Consider the following 5,101-nt stretch of genomic DNA (forward strand, 5'->3'; position numbering starts at 1 on the left):
GGTCTTAGCAGTAAGAATGAGGGAAATTGTATCAGCCTAGTTACTCTCTACAAGGCATTTCTGGGGATCCCAGAGGGTTCTAAAGAACAAAGTTGGAAAGTCTATGCCACAGAGGATACACATTTTACTTTTACTTTTTTATTGGACAAATCTGAAGTAGTCATAGATTCTGTCCATGAGCATGGACATGTGTATATCTACATATGGTATTTATTCTATAGATTAATTAGTTATAGGGTAGAGTTGTTTAAATACTGAACAGAAATTGCAATTCTGCCATTCTTGTTAGTTTCTGCAGGAAGAAATTGAAGGCGTTGATAATTATCTTCATCATGTTCTATAGAAGAGAATTTAAAAATTTTTTCTGAAAAATTAAAAATATTAAATATGAACTGCTAATTACACACTAAATATACCCACATGCACACCCACACAACTAAAATCCATTCATTTCTTTTGGTTAGTAGTTTACCTGTGACTCACTTTTAATTTCTTTTTTAGAGCTCTTCCTATGTTGCTCAGTGTAGTCTTGAACTCCTGGGCTCAAGAGATCCTCCCACCTTGGCCTCCCAAAGTGTTGGGATTATAGGCATGAGCCACTGGGCCCCGCTCCTGTGACTCACTTTTAAATTAAAATGCATGAGATGAGATGTGAGTAGCCTGGAGTAATTTCCCCTTTGGTGGGCTTCCCGATGAAAGTGACCGATCTTTAAACTTCAAAGCACCAGAAAAGTTGTAAACAATCAAACTAAATCAATAATTAAAACTGAGTAATGACATGTTACAAAATGTTAGCCATATCGTAGCTGAATGTGTGGTGAAATTGTGTGGTGCAGAGTAGAGCCACGTGTGCACATTGGCCCTATTTAAAATTGTGTAATTTGGAGACATTTCTTGAGAAATCAGTTGGGTGAATGCCAGTTTTGATCAAAGGTGAAGCTTCTGGCAGAAGGCTATAAATCCCTAAGATCCTTGGGATATTTACAGCGGTTATCTCAGCTGAAGAATTTGACAAATATACAGAACATGTTGATATGATTAATGAGTGAGAAAGATTTAAAAAAAAAAGAATTTCAAAAGGATGAAACTTCTGAATGTGAATATTGATGGTTCTATTTCAGGGTCAAAACATGTATATAATAAATATTCATGGGTATCTCCTTTCTTTCAAAGATGCAAAATGTCATTCTTAGAAGAATTAGATTTTTGAGAAAATTCTAATTGCGGTAGGTATTCTCTTTAATTCCTAATGGAATCCTATACCCTAAAAAAATATGAACTATCTGCGTGCCTGTTAATTTTCATTCAGCAACTGGACTGTACAACTAGCCACACACAGGCAGCAGCACCATCTAGCTAAATTCCGAGGTAATTCATGACAATTTTGCTTCTGGTCTGTAATTATTTCAACTTTTCATCTCTAATGATACTGTATTATATAGATGTTTTTGTTTTCTCTTCTAAAACTCAGCCTTTGGGGATTTTAAAAATCCCTATTTAAATAGTATAATATGGCAAACGAAGTCCTACTCCTATGAAGGAGAATTTATTAGTTATTTAAAGTGCATTTAGTTATATAATAAACATGAGGCTCTGATTTGGTTTGCATTTTTGGGAGGCTGTTCTATGGAGTTGCTAAAATTCCAAGGTTAGTTGCCTCTACGTACACTTGAAATACATTTTTTGATGGTCAACACTAGGTTAGGGTAAGTCAGCATCTTTAAATAGTACACAAATCCCCAACAGATTAACTCTGGCAGGCCTTGAATGCCAGGGTGAAGAGAGAAGGCAGTAATAGAATGTAAGATGGGTTGGCAGATGCTGGGGACAATGGCAGTATCTGAGAGTCAGAAGATGGCTTTACAAAGGAGAATTAGCCAGGCGTGGTGGCTCACGCCTATAATACCAGCACTGTGGGAGGCCAAGGCAGGTGGATCATCTGAGGTCAGGAGTTTGAGATCAGCCTGGCCAACATGGCGAAATCCTGTCTCTACTAAAAGTACAAAATTAGCTGGGTGTGGTGGCGCATGCCTGTAATCCCAGTTACTTGGGAGGCTGAGGCAAGAGAATCACCTGAACCCTGGAGTGCCACTGCACTCCAGCCTGGGCGACAGAGCAAGATTCCATCTCAAAAACAAAACAAAAGCCAAGAGACTTAAAAAGGAGAGTGTGGAAAGAGGAGATGGAGACACTGAACAGAGAAATCAGGCCAAGGGACAGACAAGGGCTGACCCAGGGGACAGAAAGAATAAGAGTAAGGGAGGTCCAACGAAGAATAAAACAATAAAGAGGGAATAATAGAAGAAAGCCGAGAATAGAGATTTGTTTTCACCTTCAGAATTAACATTAGTATGTGATACTACTTATTTGAAAACTGGGATCCATAAACTGGAACCAAATCAACACTGCTGATAGCTAACTAGGCCTGCTAACATTCATTTTTTTGGTCTTAACTTGAGAGGTAGAAATTTACACCAGTTGACAAGACATTTTGAAATACGAAGTTAGTGCTTTTTTTTTTTTTTTTTTTTTCATTGTCGAGGTCAGTTTACATCCCTGCAAAGAAAAATTACTTACAGAAAAGTGAGATTTAGTATGAAAAATATGTCCTGTATTACTAATCTTTCCTTTTCCATAGTCGGAGATGCTGAGATGTTCATGGGTGGCCAAAAGATGTTGAGAGATATTCATAGCTTCCCCTGTGGGAATAGAATGTTTTGATGTATGAAATCACATTTCAAATGGCTGTTCTTACAGACCTCTAAGTGCCTTACACAAGGAGGCAATTCATAGCACACACATGCAAGGATTTTTGGCAGTTCCTTAAAGTAAAAATATTTAAACGGCAGGGGGCGGGGGTGGAGGGCACTTTTACAAGTATATTTGAAAAAGAAACGTTATTTTATTTTATTTTTATTTTTGAGACAGAGTCTTACTCTATCACTCAGACCAGAGTGCAATGAATGGCATGGCATGATCATGGCTCACTGCAGCCTTAACCTCTCAGGCTCAAGTTGATCCTCCCACCTCATCCTCCAGAGTAACTGTGACTACAGGTGCATGCCACCACACCTGGCTAATTAAAAGAATCTTTTTTTTTTTTTTTTTTCGGTAGAGATGGGGTCTCTCTGTGTTGCCCAGCTAGTCTCAAACTCTCGGGCTAAAATGATCCTTCTGCCTCAGCCTCTCAAAGTGCTAGGATAACAGGCAGGAGCCACCACACCGGGCCAGAAATGTTATTTTAGAGATACTATTTAACCAAAATTTTTTAATGCTTTTAGATTTATGTAATAATAGCTTTATAAAAAATGTTTACCATTTTTCATTTAGTAATGTGTGTCACCGACCGGGCACGGTGGCTCACGCCTCTAATCCCAGCACTTTGGGAGGCCAAGGTGGCGGGTCACCTGAGGTCAGGAGTTCAAAACCAGCCTGGCCAACATGGTGAAACCCTGTCTCTACTAAAAATACAAAAAAATTAGCTGGGTGCAGTGGTGGGTGACTGTAATCCCAACTACTCGGGAGGCTAAGGCAGGAGAATCACATGAACCTGGGATATGGAGTGAGCTCCGTCTCAGTAAGCTGAGATCGTGCCATTGCACTCCAGCCTGGGAGACAGAGCCAGACTCTGTGTCTAAATAAATAAATAAATAAATAAATAAATAAATAAATAAAGTGTGTCACCTACTTTTCTCTTTAATTCTTAGCAACATCTCTTTGGCAAGTACAGATCAACAGCTCCCTCCCTATTCTAACCACTTTTGTTTTATACCATATGCAGCATGTGCAGAAGGTTGTTCTTCAATGGCTGTCTTTACTACTTACCAATATTCTTTTGATTCTCTTTGATTCTCAGTTTACTGTATAACTCATCACATTCTCCATATTTTGCTCAGGAAATACTCTATCCTGATTGCCATTTGTACTTCCAGATGGCTTTTTACTAATGTCTGTTCAGCTATGAACTGATAATTAAGATATGGGCAGACAGTGAGTTAAGACTTAACTTTTTCCAGACAATTTTTTGGAAACATACTTTGATAGAAATTATTCAAGGAAAGAAATCTCCAAGATCCCAAGGAATAAAAAAGATACAATAGGCAGTAGAATATACATTTTTAGATGAAACCCCCTCCGTCACTACAGATGTCTACTAGTAAGGCAGCCCTATTCAGGCCTTTTGCAGAATCTCTGTGCAATTTTTAGCATCACCACATTCAAAGCCCTGCAGGGATTTCTCAGTAGGGCCTGTGCCTTGTGGCCCAGAGAACTGTAGAAACTTGTAGTTCTGGCCCCTTCTGCCATGTCCCGGTTTCTCTTCTAGGTCCTTCACATGGATCATCTCATTTAATTCTCACAGCGATCATATCCGGTAGGTTTCATCATTATTTCCATTTTGCAGATGAGACAGCGGCAGATTGAGGTCAAGTACTTTTTTCAAGGTATCTCTGTTAGTAGGCAGCAAAACTGAAATTGGAACTCAGGGCATTAGATTATAAAAAATCATGGATTTACTACCAGATTATACATGTAATGTGGTCATTTAAATATAAAACAATAATGTTTCTTTAAAGGCATCTATGTTCTCTTTCAGTGAATTGGATTGACGAATAGGCTTTCTTGTGGTAGTAAGATTCTGTGCTCAACATTATATAACTATATATGTTAGCTTTATATAATATATAAACTTTATATAAAGTTAAAGAGGCAAATTGCCTAAATTAGATTCTAAATTGAATGCATTGTTTTCAAGGTTCTGTCTCTTTAGACAGGTTGACATGAAGCAATTTTGTAGACGCTGCTTTTTAACATGTAACTAATCTATTTTCAATTTTAATGAAGTTTTGAAATGACAATAAACTTCCTAGAGCAGACCACAAGACCAGAGTCTTTCTTCAGAATCAATGGACAAAGTCAAGGACAATACACTTTGTTACTATGTGAGATTGCAGTTCTTGAATTCTTAAATTTGTTTGAGTGTTTCATTCAGTGAGTTTTAGACTTTAAGGACTGTGATGGTTAATACTGTGTGTCAACTTGATTGGTTCGAGGGCTACAAAGTATTCATCCTGGCTGTGTCTGTGAGGGTGTTGCCAAAAGA

The sequence above is a fragment of the Macaca nemestrina genome, chromosome 8, assembly GCF_043159975.1.
Source record: "Macaca nemestrina isolate mMacNem1 chromosome 8, mMacNem.hap1, whole genome shotgun sequence".
Classification (NCBI taxonomy): domain Eukaryota; kingdom Metazoa; phylum Chordata; class Mammalia; order Primates; family Cercopithecidae; genus Macaca; species Macaca nemestrina.